This window comes from Schistocerca americana, chromosome 2, assembly GCF_021461395.2.
Source record: "Schistocerca americana isolate TAMUIC-IGC-003095 chromosome 2, iqSchAmer2.1, whole genome shotgun sequence".
In the NCBI taxonomy this organism is placed as follows: domain Eukaryota; kingdom Metazoa; phylum Arthropoda; class Insecta; order Orthoptera; family Acrididae; genus Schistocerca; species Schistocerca americana.
This window is the reverse complement of record NC_060120.1, coordinates 658,030,052-658,050,734: the sequence shown is the minus strand read 5'-3', so window position 1 is coordinate 658,050,734 and position 20,683 is coordinate 658,030,052. Positions and strand designations below refer to the sequence as shown.

Genomic DNA, 20,683 nt, shown 5'->3' with positions numbered 1-20,683 from the left:
AGCGTCGCTACTTGGCGCTTCCCACTGTGGCAGGATACGCTTTAATAAAAATGTGGCAACACAGTAAGTTGCACCACATAGCATTTATTAAGAGCGTGTTACAAGCGGTGTTTAACATTGTTAGAGTTTGATACACATGCCTTCATGTCCTAAAATTAATGCAAAGATATCTAGCTAACTTTCCTTTCTCATGGCAGTCTATGATATTCCAAGCAACACTGAGGGTAACGTTTGTCGACACTCTGGTTGAAGTTTTCTGTAAACAGCGAGTGCTGCATTGGAAGGAAGTCTTCAGAGTACTGTCTGAGCTAACTGCAGGCATTGAAATTAACTGCCTACTTGCTGGTGCGGAAATGAACAATAGCTGGTGCGGAACAGAATTAGTGTCTACAGTGCGTCGAGTTTTGAGCCTGTCGGAGGAAGAATATCCATGTCTGCCTGTACAAGGTGGAAGCGAGGTAGTCCACGTTTGACAGCATTCCCTATTGGCTGGTATCCACTCCATCAGCTGACGTACGCACCCGAGGAAGTGACGCAGAAACAGAAAATGTCTGTGTTTGTGAGCGCCATCTCGAGGCTGCTGCGTGGAGCTGAGAGACGTAGGCGAATAGCTGTGCCTATGTGGTGGCGGCCTCTCAAGGTTTTTGTTGCGTACCTCTCGCCTGGTACACAACAAGAAGCCTATAATATGAAATAACTGAAGTGTACAATAGGCAACACAGCATAAAGCAGCAACCCACGAACTAAACGCATGCTCTTTTTATCACAATGTGTTCAGCGTGTTCTGTCAGAATACAGTACGGAACATACAAATGCACAACTGTTTCCTTAAAGGTATTGCTCAAAATGCAAGTCGTCATGATCACGGCACACTGTATAGCGACACACGCTCAAGGATTCCAGGTGTTTGGCATACAAGTTCCGTGGCTGCGATGATCCTAGCAGCCAGGACCATGTGAGTATCAACCAGCTACTCGTAAACGAGGCTCCCCACATGTCCCCAGGAGAAAAGGTTAATTGGTATGGTGTCTCGTGATCGAACTGGCCATGAAGAAGTCCACCACGACTAATCTGTTATCGGCGCATCGAGTTCTAAGCTGATGAACTCCCAGTGGCACATTTTGTACGAAATGTGGGAGGTCATGTGGAGGGAACATTTTCTATATGCGACTGTTCAGTGAATCAGGGAGTAGGTAAGATCGATACTTCTCGTAATCAGTGATAATACCAAGCCCTACTTTCAAAGCAAACTTCTTTTGAGAGCATCGACACACCAGAGCGTGTGGATTTTCGTCGTCTCTTACAGGAAAATTGTAGTACTCTGTGCATTGCTGCAGTAACCAATTTGCAAACGCTCTCTGGAATGCGAAGTCCACTTGCTGCAATAAATCCACATTCTGTGGATGACAGAGGTGCAGCTGTTATTCACCTCAAACCAGATGACTGTGCGGGTTGTGACCTGAGCTCGTGCAACGCATCGACTACTATAGGCACGATTGTTACCAGCCGGCCGCGGTGGCCGTGCGGTTCTAGGCGCTTCAGTTCGGAACCGTGTGACTGCTACGGTCGCAGGTTTGAATCCTGCCTCGGGCATGGATGTGTGTGATGTCCTTAGGTTAGTTAGGTTTAAGTAGTCCTACGTTCTAGGGGACTGATGACGTAAGACGTAAGTCCCATAGTGCTCAGAGTCATTTTTTTGATTGTTGCCAATCGTGTGTTATACATGCTCTTCCATTTCGGCTGTTTTAGGACACTTCATACAGCCAGTACTTTCCACACTGCAGTACGGAAGGATCCCGTATTTCGTAGGCGTGTAACTACAGATGCCAAATTACCGTGATTTGGTTGCTGTCGGTACGGAAACGGCTTTGTATAACGCCACTGTGCTGCTATTCCATTACATTCAGTAAACCCACGAGTGCATATTGTCCACCTCTTCATCAATAAACCTACCTACAATACCACCGTTAACGCTGCCGGAAAACAGAACTCTACATCGAATCGAGGAGTACTGGATGTAGACATGAGGGCAACAAGATAAGGACACTTCCGTTATCAACAACACGTACCGTGAGCGAATGGAGACAACACACAGAACGCATACCGCCGAAATTTGCACTGTTGTGCAGTATTTTTAGTGCAATACAAAGACAAAAGCTAAGTGGGGTAAGAAACCAATCGAAATTTAGTAACTCTGTAACGAGCAGCCAGAGACCGCTTGTCTCTCTTACACCAAAATTCACACAAGGAACCATGAACAACCTCTGACTGTTTGTCAGTGGAGTTCTGTTCCACCTGATAGACACAGAATGTCGCAAGAGGAATGGTCAGTATTAATGGATATGCCAGATACGATCTTTTGAAGCAAAAACCTTCATATACTGAATGGTTTCCAAGATGGAACACATTTAATGTAATTCATATTTATTTTCTGTATTATTCAATACAGTGTTAGTTTTATACATGCACAACTGTTAGTAAACCTTTACAAAGTGCTTCTGACAAAGTATTAATTGAAAAATACGCACATTCGCATAGAAGCATTACAGTACACTCACACAACAGCAGTTATGGTACAGTTCACAATAAATATTCGACTACTCCATCGTCAGCTTCAATGCATTTGTGTACCCTTAGGAAAAGATGTTGTGTTACTTCTGCAGCGTCCATAATCTGACCACATATTCCATCTCACACATTCACATTTCGTTTGTAAACCTCAGATATCCTCCAACCCATAAACAAAATCCAATGGTGTAATATCTGACGATCTTGGTGGCCAGTTAATTGTACTACTGCGGTCGATACAGCGATTAGGGTAAGTGCGGCTGAGAAGTTCTCTTAGGGGTCTGGTAAAATGTTAAGAGGCTCCATCACACTGGAAGTACATTGCGGTCCACGTGGCCAGCGGAAAGTCCTCAGGGTGTTCAGTTCACTCTTCCAAAGTGACTGAACGCATCAGTTATCCCAAAAGCAAATGTAAATTAAATGTGTTCTATCTCTAAACCATTCGGAATAGGTCTTATGTCCACATAAAGTCTTTCGCTTCAATGGAGCATTCCTGTCCTATCCACGGATACTGAGCATTCCTTCTAGGCACCCAGTGTATATTAAACACAGCTTTCACATACATTATCTGTCAACAACTGTTGCCATAAGAAACAGACGTAAACATGTTTGTGAACAAATATTCCAGCACACCTTCCCCTTCTTCACTGAAACTGAACTTTTTCCTATTCTATTAATAAACTAAGTGAAAAATGTATTGTTAAATGTATTAATACTGATTATTATGTCATACATGCAGTACATCACGTACGAACATATGATAAATGTTTCCAGCAGTCCAGTGACATATGTTGTATTTGTGCAAAAACTTTGTGAAACTCTCACAAGCAATGGATGAGTGCTCAATATTAAATAACGTTTCAGCATCTTCAATGATTCTTAATTCTCTAGCAGTGGCTAGCCAGATTTTCATAGTAAATTTCCCTCTGTCCCCAGACACTCCTTCTCCCCTCTAACTCCCCCATAGCCCTGCGCCACGAAGAGGAAAGCAGTAATTATTGGTTTAAATTTACGTGACTGTGATATTTCGATGAGGTCTACACTGCTGTATAGGTTATTAAAACTTTGGAGTTTTATAAATCTGAACGACAAAGTGAATGACGAAGAAAGTGAATAGTAACGTTTTTGGTAGCAGTGTTGCCAGTAAATGGTCACAGCCGCAGATCATCTTACTAAAAAACGGATTGTCAAGGTCAGGTCCTGGAGAAAGCGTCATCATTTCTGTCTCTAAGCTGGTTGTAGGTTGTGTTCCAAAAATAAACAGCATAGAGACAGAAGCGATAACACTTTCTGCAGGACCTGACCATCGTTTTGCAGCACAATGCTGAATCACGTACAGTGCAAGCTGTTACTGATTTGTTTGACTGATGGGTCTCCAAAGTGCTATACCACCTACTACATTCCCCTGACTTAAGCCCTCGTGAATTCAACTCGATTTCTAAACTGAAGAAAATACTTCAAGGCATGCGCTTCAGAACTGCTACAAATTCGTCGGGCAATAGACCGCGCCGCTCGACCTGTCAACACAAATGGAACTGCTAAGAGTATCCTACGACTTCCACATCGCTGGCAACGGGTTATACACAATGCTGGTGACTACTTTGAAGACCAGTAAGACTTTGAAACACTTATCTATTTTGTAGGAGCTGTAAAGAAATAGTTGCCACTATTAAAGTTCTAACCGCCGTATTAATAAAATCAAACAATTTGAGCGCTACGTCAAATCTAAATTCCGCGCATCTTCAGTGCAGAAATGTGATCATTGTAAATAAGTGTTCTATACCGATTTTCACTTTCGTGATGCCTGGATGCAATAACAAAAAAATTATCACACAAACCTCTGTGAACTGTAGATTTGCACATTTTGTGAAGAGTTTGTTATTTGCTGTTAAATGAATACGTGTTTAAGTTGTTACGTTTTATTCCACATTCATGAATTCCTTTTACTTAGAATCTGTAGATCAGACATAGGCATATCTCTCTTTTTTGTGAATATGCGTTGTGAAAGTCTACTCTCTTATTATATGACTCCTTTTATACTTCCTTGAGGACGTCATCGCTATCGATCTGCAGCGGAAAAAAGTGCTTCGAATCTAATCTCCCGATCATGAACATGGTTTCCCTCACTGATGTTCTTGGTTGAAAGTTTCTCAGTTTTCTTGGGACTCTCCACAAGTTCATCAGAGAGAAGTCTCTGACGAACTTGTGAAGAAATTGAGGCCAATACCTCCAGTCATGAGTTCTATCAGCTCTCATATATACTGAGTGACAAAGTACTTATCTAAATTATCGTGAACGTATAGCTGGCTACTGTAGACACAACATTAAATATTCCCAAATGTTTTTAGATGTCATTAAGCAGATGATGATATGCCCAAGTGAAATTGTGGTCAACATCGACGTGGTACCGTTTTCACGAAAGTACTGATGAAAGAGACATTAAGACTAATAGCTACCCAAGTCTCCCATGACTAGTGGAACAAATATGGGTTCACCACTGTCACCGACCATAGCTTAATTTTTTATGGAGGGTTGTCAACAAAGAGCGTAAAATAGCGCCCCTCACCATCCACCCTGTTTCATCAGATATGTTGACGATCTGTTTTAATTTAGTGACATGGCAGTGAAGCGCCACAGCAGATTGACTATGAATGGTATATAAATGGTGGTAGCAGAAAGGAATTTTTGACGGAATAGAAAGGCAGGTTGCCTGTTGCGTAAGTAAAATTCTAGTTGGTTGTTTGTTGAACAGAATATAAAGGACAGATGGCCAGTTACATAAATTAGAAGAGAGAAGCTGATGTGTTGATTGATTAAAATGATGAGTGTATGTAGGCTGCCAAGGATGGGAGTATCACGGAATGCTAGCATTTGGGCCGGTGCATAGGAGTAGGTTTGTGTGGTGGGTGGATGCTTGGAGGACAATTTGGAGAGACTGAAGAGCTGTAGGTGCGAGGGGGCGGGGGGGGGGGGGGGCGGACGGAGTGGGGAGGAAGGGAGCCTTGACAACGGAGGAAGGGCAGGTTCTCCTAGATCTGTTAGGATGGGTATATACCAGCATGAATTTCATTTACAGGTAGGGTGAGACGATTAAAGTTCCTTTGGAAAAGGACGTGGAGAGTGTGGAGGTGTAGTGTTGGCGAATGTGGTGGTAGAGATGTAGCAGCATATCAAGAATGGAGAGCAATAGGGAAAATAGCGGGTGGTTAGTGTATAGTTTGCGGGTAATGCACTACATTCGGAGGTGTCCAAGATGGAAGAGCAAGACGAGGAAATGGGGAAATTTATAACTTGGTAGAGGATTCGTGTAGGGGAGGGTAAGTGGATCTGTTGGGCCTGAGCAGAGTGCGTGATGTTCAAGGATGTGTAGGGTATGATGAAAAAGGAGCGGAAATCCATGCAACGTTTGTGTAGGGGAGGATGTGACAGGTCAGGGATTTATAGGTATGGAGGATTATGGAAGGGTGCAATCCCCACGCTTGGCTAGTTAGTAGTTTTCCATGGCGCACATTAGAAACACGTGTGAATGATTATATTATAAAGCGTGACGAGAATTACCATACCAGTAAGGAGAGGAGGCGCTGTTTCAGGTGCCTGTAGGTTCTGTAGTCGTGACCAGGAGCAGTGCTTTGTTTTTTTTATGCAGTATATGCCGAATATCAGCCTGTTAAATAAGTACAAAATCACAATATTATGTTTGAACAAACCAAATTCTGGTTCACGCATTAAATTATCTGAACTTTGTCATCAGGGAAGCAGTTATTTGAGAAGAACTTTAATAGACACACTGGCCATGCACTTAGCAATTCATGGAAGCTTGCACTCGATTAAGAAAGAGCACAGAGGATTACTTCTCATAGTTTACCGCCTCATGTAAGCGGTTAGGCTGTAAAGGACGCTGGGCAGTAAGTGCAGACGTGAGAAATGGGCACAGCGAGCGCCACCTCAATATGCGCCTCTCCGTGACGTAATGCAGCCGATCAGAGGCCGTCATCTGCGCATAACCGTGGCAGTTTCGCCAGATTACAACTGTCAGACGTAGCACTTGACGAGTATCTATTAATACGAAATCATCGAAAGCTTGGGATTTATCTGAATTTGATACGACAATTACACAGATAACTTTTTATCTGGCGTCTCCATGGAGAAAGATAACGTAGCACCTTTATGCCTACCTGCGCTGTCAGATTTCCGTAAAACATTACGATCTAATCCAATTTTTCTAAGGTTTATTGCAAAGTAAATACATACAGTATAATTATTATCCAGCTTAGGTTCGACTTATAGACGTATTTTCGTGTGTAGCGATGAAAGCTAAGATGTTACTGTACACTTGATCAATGAAGAATATTTAATGTTATTGACCAATCTTTCGCAGCCCTAAAAAATAATTCGTTTTAGACGAGATATGCGTAATAAAAAGATATATGTTGACTTAATACCTCGCGAAATATGATAAATACATACCACATTCAGTGAACATGTGCCTGATGTATAAATTATCTATAATGCAAAGAACTAAAATGACATGTAGGATATTGTGTAGATCAAGTGTAAGTTTATTAAGCGATTGAACAATACAGGTTCCCTCACAAAGTTCATGGACATGTACGCATAAACAGTTGCACGAAAACTATTTCCTCAATGTGCCTTCAACGAAATCATCGATGGTAAGCCTATGGCTAAAAAAAGTAAGTAGTTTTTTTCACATGTTCCTACAGGAGATGGTATTGGTCAGAACTACAAGGAATTACATATATGGTAATTATTTATTCAAAATATGGGCCATTTTACTTGTTACGAATAGTGTATTGTACGAGGCATGAATTGCAAGAAATGGCATAGTAAATTACCACATTACAAATTACGCATGTGTGGAATAGTTGCAAATCGTCGAGCAATCATGTAAGTGAAGCATTATTGTCATTTTTTGTGAAAAAAGGGTTGATGACAGAATGTTAAGGCCTTACACCGTTCCAAGCACATTAACGGGTGCTGTCTATCATCGATATCTGTGCGATGAGTTACTAGAGCTACTGAACAATATACCCTTGGGGAAAGACCACGGCTATAGTTTTTTTATGACGGGACACCACCCCACTTTCCGTGGATCGTGTTACGGTACCGCTCCACAACGACGATGGATTGGTAGTGTGGCCTTCCCGTTCATCAGACATTAGTTCATTGGTTTTCCGGCTGTCGAGACATCTAAAGACATCGGAATATGCTCAGTCAATTGATAGCGTGTAAACGTTACAGAAGCGTGTGACCGATGGATGAGACGCAATTCGAGTGGAGCAAGGTGTATTTGAAAGAGTGCTTGATTCACTGGGAAGCAGGGTTCTAGGATGTGTCAGTATGTGTAGTAACCAAACGCAGCACTGCCTATAGTGTATACATCTCCATAACAGACAGAAGGGAATGAGAAGACAGACTGGCCAAAAATGCAACGTGTATTAGTTTCTAGGCATTTATTTTCAGAAAGTTTTCTCCTGGTCTTGAGCAGTGCTACCTCCTGTGGAAAAATGTGGTACTTTGTGTGGACTTTTTCTGGTCGTATTAGTCACAGTCCAGAAACAAACGAAATGCACGTAAAGAAATGCTACATTTCACTGTGTTGGATAACATATTCAAGAATGTTTTTGCAGCACGCTATTAACCTTTAGCAGCAGATTTCTCGTACATTGTGCTCTGCAGGAACTCTGTTCCACTGGAGGAGGTCAGTGGGATTCTAATGTGCAGATAAAACACTTTCTACTGTATAAGCCTTGCTTATCGCATTAGAAGGTGGCTCCGTGCAGAGACGGAGAGTGATAGGAGAGCGTGGAGGGGATTAGGTTTGCCAAAGAGTGGAGGAATGAGGGAGCGAAATCCGTATTCCTAACAGTGCTTCTTTTGGCTACGTTACATCTTTCTATACGTTCAAATCTATGAGGAGAATAATTTAGGAACACTTCCAATCCCCAAAATCCTTCACGGTGAGTCATTCACAGTTGTTAAATCCAATAGATGATCTGTTCAGTGCCTTTGTTAAGCATAATAAGCTCACGTAAATCACGTTGTGATACTAAATAAAGCAAGCACTTTATTACTGTTGTGAAATACTTTTCTCACTGAGTTAACTGCCAAAACTTTGTGAAACATTGTGATGATTACAATATAATCCATTTTAATGTGTGTGAATTCTTAAGGGACCAAACTACTGAGGTCACCGGTCCCGTAATTCATTTTTCTAATATTTATTGCAAAAGTAAACACATACAGCTTAATCGTTATCCAGCCCATGTTTACGAGAGTATTTTCGAGTTTAACATTGGTTGCTACTCTAACACTTTCGCAGGTAAAGCATCTAAAACTCAATATTTTAAACGAGATACGCGTTATAACAAGGAATATGTTGACTTAAGTCACAGTTAAATATGAGAAATACATTCAAAATTCAGAAAACATGTGTGTGATGTATGGATCACTTGTAATGCAAAACAAATTTAAAACAATGTGTAGGATATGGTGTACATACCGTTAAAGCTTAATAAGCGATTGCGCAACGCAAGTTGTCCCACATAGTGGCTTCTCATTTTCGTATTATTAGCAGCATGAAAATTATTTGCCTCTCGCGATTTCAACGAAGGGTTCAAGGATAAATCTATGGCTAAGTACTAATCATTTTTTTCAAACGTTGTTTCACTAAGCACATATGGGACTTTTTCCCAGCGCATTATTCACGCACTAGTCCGTAAGAAATGAAATGCACATAACAAACTGCTGCATTTCATGGCAGTGTATATCATAATTAAGAAGTGTTTTATAATACAGCACTTACCTTTATATGTAAGTAAGAAATATCAGCATCACACTTGAGTCTCAGATTTTTCGCAACTTTTTCTCCAAGAGGTATGTTGTGCTAGAGAACGCCGGTGGTAGTCTGATGCCCTGATACAGGACGTTCCACTTTACAAGTGTTCTTGGCGTTGGACGTCGGCTCCAGCGCATTGTGGGTGGAGGAGGCGGGGGGGGGGGGGGGGGGGGGAGTGGGGCAGTGGTAGGGAACTGTGGAAGGGATGAGGCTTGCGTAAGCGTCCGAGGCCGAGAGGAGGCACGTCATCTTGCGTTGTCGTTGTCGTGGTGCTGCCGACGGCTGTCAGGCTCATGTGGCCACTGGGTATCGTCCTATACGTTCAAATATGTGAGGAGAATAACAAACGTTGTAATCGATTTCGATTGCTCGTATACTACAGAGAAATATTTCTTCGCAAGTGACGACGCTGCTTCGGCTGTTACACTGCAGTACATCTACATCTACATCTATACTTATACTCCGCAAGCCACCCAACGGTGTGTGGCGGAGGGCACTTTAGGTGCTACTGTCATTACCTCCCTTTCCTGTTCCAGTCGCGTATGGTTCGCGGGAAGAACGACTGCCGGAAAGCCTCTGTGCGCGCTCGAATCTCTCTAATTTTACATTCGTGATCTCCTCGGGAGGTATAAGTACGGCGAAGCAATATATTCGATAGCTCATTCACAAACGCGCCCTCTCGAAACCAGGACAGCAAGCTACACCGCGATGCAGAGCGCCTCTCTTGCAGAGTCTGCCACTTGAGTTTGCTAAACATCTCCGTAACGCTATCACGCTTACCAAATAACCCTGTGACGAAACACACCGCTCTTCTTTGGATCTTCTCTATCTCCTCTGTCAACCCTACCTGGTACGGATCCCACACTGATGAGAAATACTCAAATATAGGCCGAACGAGTGTTTTGTAAGCCACCTCCTTTGTTGATGGACTACATTTTCTAAGGACTCTCCCAATGGATCTCAACCTGGCACCCGCCTTAACAACAATTAATTTTATATGATCATTCTACTTCAAATCGTTCCGTACACATACTCCCAGATATTTTACAGAAGTAACTGCTACCAGTGTTTGTTCCGCTATCATACAATCATACAATAAAGGATCCTTCTTTCTATGTATTTGCAATACATTACACTTGTCTATCTTAAGGGTCAGTTGCCACTCCCTGTACCAAGTGCCTATCCGCTGCAGACCTTCCTGCATTTCGCTGCAATTTTCTGATGCTGCAGCTTCTCTGTATACCACAGCATCATCCGCGAAAAGCCGCATGGAACTTCCGACACTATCTACCAGGTCATTTATATATATTGTGAAAAGCAATGGTCCCATAACACTCCCCTGTGGCACGCCAGAGTTTACTGTAACGTCTGTAGACGTCTCTCCATTGAGAACAACATGCTGTGTTCTGTTTGCTGAAAACTCTTCAATCCAGCCACACAGCTGGTCTGATATTCCGTAGGCTCTTACTTTGTTCATCAGGCGACAGTGCGGAACTGCGGAACTGTCGGCACAAATTTTCAACTTTCCCTGTTGATTTAGATCAACGGCCACCAACAGCCAATGTCTGTAATACCTTTGTCTCTTATTTCATAGTGGCTGCTGGATCAAAATGGCCTCTATTCTTTCGAACATGTACGACAGAACAGACACCACATACATTCAGGGTGAATCACGTAAGACGAAACGCCACTTTCAGTACGTGAACGGTTACCCATATCGAAAAGCGGTTTTAGACAAATGTTAGAGCATCGAGAGATTCTTTTCTTTTTTTTTGGTTAGCTTTTCCAGCACTGGTATCAACAGAGATATTGAAGAACGCAGGTCTTTTTAAATGGAAGCGTATACTTTTTTGACTGCATTCGATAGTTGCTGAGAATACTATTATACTGATACAGCGTTTGTTAATGTTGATCCTGAATCACGTCGCAAAAGGAATTCGAGGAATTTCCTAGAATGCGAGAGCACGGTAGCCCGAAAAGGCACTTGGGGTGCAAACATTGCCAAGCAGGCATCTCGGACCAGGATGCGTAGTTGTACACCGTAAGGTAGGCCTGCGCTACTAGAATAAAGTTTTATTTCCTTTTGGTTTGACTTATGACGTAGTCGTAGGTCCTCATACGGAAGTTGTATATTGAAATATGACATAGGCTTGATCTTCTTCTTTTTTTTTTCGTCGGTCTTCTCACTGGTTTGATGTGGCCCGCCACGAATTCCTCTCCTGTGCCAACCTCTTCAATTCAGAGTAGCACTTGCAACCTACGTCCTCAATTACTTGCTGGATGTATTCCAATCTCTGTCTTCCTCTACAGATTTTGCCCTCTACAGTTCCCTCTAGTACCATGGAAATCATTCCCTCATGTCTTAACAGATGTAGTATCATCCTGTCCCTTATCCTTAACAATGTTTTCCACAAGTTCTTTCCTCTCCGATTCTGCATAGAACCTCCTCATTCCTTACCTTATCAGCCCACCTAATTTTCAACATTCGTCTGTAGCACCACATCTCAAATGTTTCGATTCCCTTCTATACCGGTTTTCCCAAAGCCCATGTTTCACTACCATACAATGCTGTACTCCAGACGTACATTCATAGAAATTTCTTCCTCAAATTAAGGACGATATTTGATATTAGTAGACTTCCTTGCCCTGGAATGCCGTTTTTGCCATTGCTAGTCTGTTTTTGATGTCCTTCTTGCTCCGTCCGTCATTGGTTAGTTTACTACCCATGTAGCAGAATTCCTTAACTTCATCTACTTCATAAGCATCAATCCTGATGTTAAGTTTCTCGCTATTCTCATTTCTACTACTTCTCATTACCTTTGTCTTTCTTCGATTTACTCTGAATCCACACTCTGTACTCATTAGACTGTTCATTCCGTTCAGCGGATGACGTAAATTTTCTTCACTTTCACTCAAGATAGCAATGTCATAAAAAAAAAAATGGTTCAAATGGCTCTGAGCACTATGGGACTGAACTGCTGTGGCCATCAGTCCCCAAGAACTTAGAACTACTTAAACCTAACTAACCTAAGGACATCACACACGTCCATGCCCGAGGCAGGAGTCGAACCTGCGACCGTAGCGGTCGTGCGGTTCCAGACTGTAGCGCCTACAACCGCTTGGCCACTCCGGCCGGCAGCAATGTCATCAGCGAATCGTATCATTGATATCCTTTCACCTTGAATTTTAATTCCAGTCCTGAATCTTTCTTTCATTTCCATCTTGCTTCCTCGATGTGCAAGTTGAACAGTAGGGGCGAAAGGCTACGTCCTTGTCTTACACCCCTTTTAATACCATCACTTCGTTCTTTGTCGTCCACTGTTATTACTCCTTCTTGGCTGTTGTACATATGTATTGTATATGACCCATCTCTCCCTATAGCTTACCCCTACATTTTTCAGAATTTTGAACATCTTGCTACATTTTACACTGTCAAAAGCTTTTTCCTGGTCGACAAATCCTATGAACGTGTCCTGATTTTTCTTTAGCCTTGCTTCCATTATTAACCGCAACGTCAGAATTGCCTCTCTCGTGCCTTTACCTTTCCTAAAGCCAAACATCGTTATCTAGCACATCCTCAATTTTATTTTCCATTCTTCTGTATATTATTCTTGTAAGCATCTTGGATGCACGAGCTGTTAAGTTGATTGTGCGATAATTCTCGCACTTGTCATTTCTTACCGTCTTCGGAATTGTGTGGATGATGCTTTTCCTAAAGTCAGATGGTATGTGGCCAGACTAATATATTCTACACACCAACGTGAATGGTCGTTTTGTTGCCACTCCCCCCACTAACTTTAGAAATTCTGATGGAATGTTATCTATCTCTTCCGCTTTATTTGATCATAAGTCCTCCAAAGCTCTTTTAATTCTGAGTCTAATACTGTATCCCCTATATCTTCTAAATCGACTCCTGTTTCTTCTTCTATCACATCAGACAAATCTTCACCCTCATAGAGGCTTTCAATGTATAGTTTGCACCTATCCGCTCCCTCCTCTCCATTTAACGGTGGAATTCACGTTAAAATCTTAATGTTTTCACCGTTGCTTTTAATGTCACCGAAGGTTGCTTTGACTTTCCTGCATGCTGAGTCTGTCCTTCCGACAATCATTTCTCTTTCGGTGTCTTCACATTTTTCACGCAACCATTCCGTCTTAGCTTCCCTGCACTTCCTATTTATTTCATTTCTCAGCCACTTGTATTTTTGTAATCCTGAGTTTGCCGGAAAGTTTTTGTACTTCCTCCTTTCGTCGATCATATGAAGTTTTTCTTTTGTTACCCATGGTTCCTTCGCAATTACCTTGTTTGTACTTACGTTTTCCTTCCCAACTTCTGTAATGGCCCTTTTTAGAGATGTCCATTCCTCTTCAAATCTACTGTCTGCTGAGCTATCCCTAATTGCTTAGAGAACTTCAACCGAATCTCGTCATTCCTTAGTACTTCCGTATCCCACTTCTTTGCGTATTGATTCTTCCTGACTAATGTCCTTAACTTCAGCCTAATCTGCATCACTACTATATTGTGACCTGGGTACGCTTTACAATCGAGCAACTGATTTCGGAATCTCTGTCTGACGATGATGTAATCGAACTGAAATCTTCCCGTATCACCCGGCCTTTTCCTAGTATACCTCCTCCTCTTGTGAATCTTGAACAAAGTATTCGCAGTTACTAGCTGAAACTTGTTACAGAACTCAATTAGACTTTCTCCTCTCTCATTCCTTGTCTCAAGCCCATATTTTCCTGTAACCTTTTCTTCTACTCCTTCCCGTACAACTGCATTCCACTCCCCCATCACTATTAGAGTTTCATCCCCTTTACATACTATATCACTCTTTCAATATCCCCATACACTTCCGCTATGTCTTTATCTTCAGCTTGCGACGTCGGCATGTATACGTGATCTGTCGTTGTCGGTGATGGTCAACTTTCGATTCTGATAAGAACAACCCTGTCACTGAACTGTTCTCAGTCACATACTCTCTGCCCCACCTTCCTATTCATAACGAATCATACTCCTGTTATACCATTTTCTGCTGCTGTTGATATTACCCTATACTCATCTGACCAGAAATCCTTGTCTTCTCTCCACTTCACTTCACTGACCCTTACTTTATCTGGATTGAGCATTTGCATTTCCCTTTTCAAATTTTCTAGTTTTCCTACCACGTTCAAGTTTCAGAAATTCTATGCCCCGACTCGTAGAAAGTTATCCTTTCGTTGGTTATTCAATCTTTTTCTGATGGTAACCTCCTCCTTGGCAGTCTCCTCCCGGTGATCCGAATGGGGTACTAGTCCGGAATCTTTTGCCAATGGAGAGCTCATCATGACAATTGTTCAATTAAAGGCCCTTTGGATACACGTCAAGTGTCTTTAATGCAGTGGTTTGAATTCTGCATCCTTATGCCGTTGATCATTGCTGATTCTTCCACCCTTAGGGGCAGCTTCCCACCCCTAAGACAAGAGTTTGCCCTCAATCTCTGTCCGCTCCTCCGCCCTCTTCGACATGGTAGTTGGCTGAATGAGGGTGACCTCTTACGCCGGAAGTCTTCAGCCGCCAATGCTAATTATTAATCAAAATTTTAGCAGCGGCGAAATTCGAACCCGGGACGGGAGACGTTTTGATTATGAATCAAAACGCTACCCCCTGCCAATGGTTCTAGAATCTGTCGTATCACAAAGGGCTTAGGAAAACTATTTCACAATTGTGTATCCTCCCAGAGAAATCAACTGTTCATTTTTCAAAAAATAAAGAGGTCTTATAGGATTTGAAAAGCAGGAATTAAACCGACAGAAAAATAAACGTAACACCAAAAATGGTTATTGCGGAGTAATGAAACATCGTGAATACATTGGCGAGGTAACATATTTAAATCATTAACATTGCAAGATTACATGTTAATGTAAGCACAAAGTAAGTCATTCCAAATGTGAACTTCCGGTACCATAACAAACGGTGTAACCGCCACAATGTTGAATGAAAGCATGCAGACTTGCATGCATTGTGTTATACAGGTGCTGAATGTTAGTTATGGGATGGAGTTCCATGCCTGTTGCTCTTGGTCGGTGAATACAAGAACAGGAAATACTGGTTTTGGATGACACTGGAGTGTCCTATTGGAGACACATGTGATGATCGAAAAGGCCAAGACAACATGTCGTCACTCTGTGGAGCATGTTGGATTACAACAACGGCATGTGGCCTGGCGTTATCCTGTTGGAAAACACCCCCTGGAGTGCTGTTCGTGAATGGCAGAACGACAGGTCGAATCACCAGTTTTGACGTACAAATTTGCAGACAGGCTGCAAAGAACAGCCGCTAGAGTGTTTCTGCTGTCAAACGAAATCGCACTCCAGACCATAGCTCCAGGTGAAGGTCCAGAGTGTCTAGCACGCAGACAGTTCTCGCCTTACCCCAATGAAATCGCAAATGGTGGTGGTTTGGGGCCAATGTAATGCACACTATGTGGCATCCAGCTCAAAGCTGTCCTAGAAGTAACCAATTTGTAACAGTTATTTGTGACAGTGTGGTGTCAGCTGCTGTTCAGAATGCTGCTGCAAATGCAATGCGATGCGCAAGGGCCGTATGCCGAACACGATGATCTTTCTTGTCGGCAGTGCCATGTGGTCGTCCGGAGCCCAGTCTTCTTTCGACTGTAGATTTCGTAACCACCGCTGCCAGCAATCGTGTTCAGTGGCTAAATTCCTGCCAAGTGTTTGTGCAATGTCGTGGAACAAAGGTCCAACTCCTCATGGCCCTATTACATGACCTCGTTGAACCTCACTGAGGTACTGATAATAGCGTCTTTGTCGCCTTAGAGGCCTTCTTGGCTAACATCAAGTGACAACCCCCACTCACAAAGGTAACTAACGATCATGACCTCTACAGCGACTATTTACAGCAAACTGGATTTGCATCTTCATAGTGATGCTACTAACGCCACTCTTATGCGACTGGCGAGAAATCTTAAGGGACAGCATCTTTGAGATGTGGAGACACGTCTAACAACTTTCGTTTATGTCGTTCTACTCCTTCTTCGTGTTTCATTTTCTTCGTCAGCGTATTATTACCTTGCTTTGTTCCGGAAGGTACATCATTATACCGTCGTCACAGTCTGTATCCGAACCATCTGGCTGTAAATGTAGGATGATACGTTGCATGGGGGCTTAATTAAATTTTAATATGCAAATATTTTTAATTTTCGTCGCTGTATCTCCGGCTACGAAGTCTCGTAAACGGTTGGCCCTGATTAGTATTAGTACGCAATCTGACTGCGTAGAATAACAACAAATAATGAGAGAAAACTTCCTTTAACACAATTAATTAATTAAGTCCCCAGCAACTATAAAACCTACGAAACAACAAAACACAAGTGTAGCTGTTCTGTGTGTGGAAGTGTGATTCAACGTACACATCTGGCACGGTTCTTCCTCAATAAGACCAGAAATTTTAAACACCATTTATGCTGAAGTAATTAAAAAAATAAACAGAAATACTATAATTGCACATAGAAACCAGAAATACAGTCTAATACAAAAACACGAGCCAGATGATTTGTTGACTGAACCTGTGACCAAGAGGCATTATTGTTTAAGACATTGAAATAATGAAAAAAAGGAATTTTTTTACCTTCATATATATTGACGAAAAGCACACTCTCATCATTACAGCCTCCCAATCCAATAACATCTGGTGTCTAGCCCATCAAAACAATACTACAAATTCTGAACAAGCACTCACTACCGCAACTTCTCAACTACGACTCACCACTACTACATCTCAACAAGCACTGCCTACTGCTACTTCACAATAAGCACTCTCCACCACGACTTCTCGACAAGAACTGCCCCCTGCTACTTCTCAATAAGCACTGCCTACTACGACTTCTCGATAAGCACTCTCCACCACGACTTCTCGACAAGAACTGCCAGTGGAGGTGGCTGAATAATACTCTTTGGCGCAATCTCTGGCGCTGTGGCTCAGTGTAGCCACCTTTCATATGCCCCTCCTCCACGGGCCAGAATTTGATGGTATTTTTGCCAGCATTGGTGGTGAAAATACCACAAAATTCATCCAAAAATTACAGACAAATTTAAAAAGTAATATCAATAAGTAAATATCACATAACTAAATAAATTTTGGATTTGCACTGACCATTGCATAACCTAATATATAAAATACAGTAAGGAATACAAATGCTTTCATACATATGACTTTAGATAATAGTTTACATAAGTATTATTCAATCAATGGCACCCAGTAATGTGGAGCAGGTGCAGACACCAACAAGTGACATTATTTCAGTAGAAGCAGTTCCATTAGTGGCACCTAGCAATGTTGAACAGGTGCAGACACCAACAAGTGACATCATTTCAGTAGAAGCAGTCCATCAGTGGCACACAGTAATGTTGAGCAGGTGCAGACACCAACAAGTGACATTATCTCAGTAGAAGCAGTCCATCGCTAGCACCCAGTAATGTTGAACAGGTGCAGACACCAACAAGTGGCATTATGTCAGTAGTAGCAGTTCCAACAGTGGCACCCAGCAATGGTCAACAGGTGCAAATAGCAGTCCATAATATTCACTATCACTAATCACACTGTTCATCAGAGTTTATCAGCAGAAATTAAACATTTCCAGGTGGCACCCAGCAATGTTGAATAGGGGCAAGCACGAACAACAGTTTGAATGTACACACAATTGCTTTTACAAAATTATATCAATGCTCTTACACTAAACATACAAATAATAACAAACACACAAATATAATATTTATAGGCGTCAGTGCGAGCCACAAAAAACAAGTAAAATAATATTTAGGAGATAGGTCGGTACCAATTATTTGGGATTAGGAAAGGAAAACACACAAAACACACTCACTCATCTTTCATCCACATTAAGTACTACTGTGTAATTGAATAGTGTTAACTGTGTGAATGCAATTCTGTGGAAAATTTTATGTTCAACATGTGTATCAAGTAGTACTGGCAGCAATGTATAACAGTCAATAATAGTTAGTCAACGTCGTCGTCATCATGTCAAGACCAATGTTTGCCAAGCCAAATCAAATGTACGGTTGCTGAACAACTGTCAGTGTGCCAAGATATGCAAATACTTCCTCTCTCCAAAAAAAACAGTATATACTGCTTAGTGATTTAACAAAGTGTGTGTGTAGACTATCTTCCTTCTACTTGAGTGTTCTAGTCTGCCAACTTCATCCTCCTTGTTCCATGTAAACCAGCAAAAACAAACTATGCTCCTCACTTACTTTACCTCTTATCCACTAAAACTCCAATAATCATCAGCATCACATAATCTTAATACTTCAATAATACCTCTTACGTCGATACATATGAACCTTATCATCAATATCATTTACCTTACCTCTTGTCCACCAAAACTCCAACAATCATCAACTTCACACAATCTCAATACTTCAATAATACCTCTTCAATACGTCGATTCATATAAACCTTATCACCAATACCATTTCACTTCCATAACAACTCTTTCCTCTAGTCAGTCGCCTTGAACAAGTACAGATAAAATCCTAGTGCAAACTTCATCATCCCATACAATCCGAAGAAACAATGTCAACACACAACCTCTGTGTAATCCATCTGATCCAAATCTTCTACTCATTATGAATCATAAAATACATTTTGGTTACCTCGTTTATCATTAAATAAAAGAAATGCATACATGACCTCTAACAGCCTTTAGTTCGAATAACTTTCAGTAAGTAAGTACGAGTACGGAGTGTGTATGATCATAATTTTTCACAGTGTGTACACCACTTCAAGAATCACGGCAAAACAGAAGCAAACATGTGGAGTATTTCTTGTGTCAAGTGTCACTTGCTATTTCAATTGCTCACTAAGAATGCAGTGTAATAACTGTCGATGGTCTAAACCTAGTGTTGGTATGTCATGTCGTTAGCTTCCTTCCTAGTAACATAAATTTATACAGCTTCCATAAAACCTCCAGCTCTTGTGACTTCAATGAAGTTTCTTGTAGCAACGTCGTTCGTAGAATTATAGCAGTTCATTTTCTTATCTCAAAAATATAAGGCACTGAGCGTAAGCAAAACATGCAATAGCGAGTAAATATACCAGTAGAGAACAGAATGTCAACAAGTGGATGCAGCACAATCCCTACAACTAGGCTCTGCCAAGCAAACAATCTATAATTAACACCATAGTGTGACCGAAACTCCATGTTTGTACACAGTATATCAGCATTTCTATATACCAAATTAAAGAGTAGTTATGACAACAAAAAAGAAGTGTGTAAATATGCAATCCATACGCAAAGCAGCAAATATATATCTTACATAATAAACAGGTCATTAGCATCATAGCATAAGCAAATAAATGTTCATATGTAATCTTAATAAGTAAACATGAAGGCGCAAGCAGATAAATGACAAAGTATAGCCTACATACATAACCATATCAGCACAATTAATCAGGTGACAATTATAATTTAAATAAATAAGCACAGCAGGCACATAAAAAAAAGTGACATCAGTGAAAAAGTATAGCAGCAATGCAATGCATAATATACACAAATATCAACCCTGTTCATTAATCAATCATTGTCAAAATCAGTTAATGTACGCAAGCACGTCGCTTCACAAGTAAATTCATAGAACATGACATTTAGTACAAAGTATGAATCACGTAATAGCGAGCAGCAAATTACGTCTAAAGTACGTACCTAAGTGGAAATATTTTCCCTGAAAAATAAACTCAATTAATAGTTACCTTTTTAGTTTATTAGTTTCTTCTTCGAAATTACATTCTTCCTGAAAATTTCTAGATAGCAAGTCCTCCTAAAGCCGGACACACACCGAATTTACCTGAAGTTCTTAAATACACTCCTAGAAATGGAAAAAAGAACACATTGACACCGGTGTGTCAGACCCACCATACTTGCTCCGGACACTGCGAGAGGGCTGTACAAGCAATGATCACACGCACGGCACAGCGGACACCCCAGGAACCGCGGTGTTGGCCGTCGAATGGCGCTAGCTGCGCAGCATTTGTGCACCGCCGCCGTCAGTGTCAGCCAGTTTGCCGTGGCATACGAAGCTCCATCGCAGTCTTTAACACTGCTAGCATGCCGCGACAGCGTGGACGTGAACCGTATGTGCAGTTGACGGACTTTGAGCGAGGGCGTATAGTGGGCATGCGGGAGGCCGGGTGGACGTACCGCCGAATTGCTCAACACGTGGAGCGTGAGGTCTCCGCAGTAC

At 41.7% G+C, this 20,683-nt stretch overlaps 1 protein-coding gene across 1 annotated transcript in view; it reads right to left on the bottom strand.

Annotated features, from left to right (window-relative positions):
• The window catches only part of LOC124589942, a 30,477-nt gene extending 20,952 nt beyond the window's left edge, over positions 1-9,525 (bottom strand). Inside the window, exon 1 of the mRNA XM_047131610.1 lies at positions 9,392-9,525. The gene's annotated coding sequence lies outside the window, so the exon portion shown is untranslated. The remainder of the gene's footprint in view (positions 1-9,391) is intronic.
• Between the last annotated feature and the right edge of the window lie 11,158 nt (positions 9,526-20,683).